Source organism: Tigriopus californicus, chromosome 10 (assembly GCF_007210705.1).
Source record: "Tigriopus californicus strain San Diego chromosome 10, Tcal_SD_v2.1, whole genome shotgun sequence".
Classification (NCBI taxonomy): Eukaryota; Metazoa; Arthropoda; class Copepoda; order Harpacticoida; family Harpacticidae; genus Tigriopus; species Tigriopus californicus.
The window spans coordinates 183,191-183,890 of NC_081449.1; the positions used below are offsets into that span (position 1 = coordinate 183,191).

The following is a 700-nucleotide window of genomic DNA, read 5'->3' on the forward strand; positions in this document are numbered from 1 at the left end:
GGTAGGAAGACTGGAAGACTAGGGGCCCTGAGAAAAGATTCGAGATTGACCTCTCTATTAGTTTTTCACTTTCTATGTTTCTCATTGATCCCATAAGTGAGTGAGTGAGCCTCCGATACATCTCGTACCTGGCTTAATCATTCTATCCTGGCCTTGATCATGGCATTCATATAGTGACATATGTTGGTGGGTCAAATTGACGAAGGAGGAAAACGTGATCATGTCGATGGCCAAACAATTCCATTCCCACAGGCAGAAATCATGATACCATATTGGCAACGGGTGTGCCTCCGAGTTAGCCGGCACCGCTGGCACGATCGAGTGAGGGCCATTGACGCACCTTCGTTGGTTCGTCGTTCCTCCGTCGGTCAGACCATCCCGTCTGTTCGTTGGTTGGTCCCACAAAGAAGGGCAAGCTCATAGACTAATCAGAACGTCAGAACGAGTGAGTGCCTGCCTGCAGTCCTGCATGGACATGTAGCTACATACATGTAGCATACGTGCGATACGTGCGATACGTACGATACGTACGCACGCACGCACGCACGCACGCACGCACGCAGGTTCAAGTGAATTCAAGAGAATTCAATAAAGCCATCAAGCGTGAAACCGAAACCACGCAGACACGACCGATTGGCTCATCCACGGAACTGAATGGGGTTGGGCCTAGGGGCCCGCCTAGCCCGCCTAGCCCACCTGG

At 51.4% G+C, this 700-nt stretch overlaps 1 protein-coding gene across 1 annotated transcript in view; it reads left to right on the top strand.

Moving 5' to 3' along the window:
• The window catches only part of LOC131888855 (ribose-5-phosphate isomerase-like), a 5,514-nt gene that overhangs the window by 1,446 nt on the left and 3,368 nt on the right, over window positions 1-700 (top strand). The window lies entirely within an intron of this gene.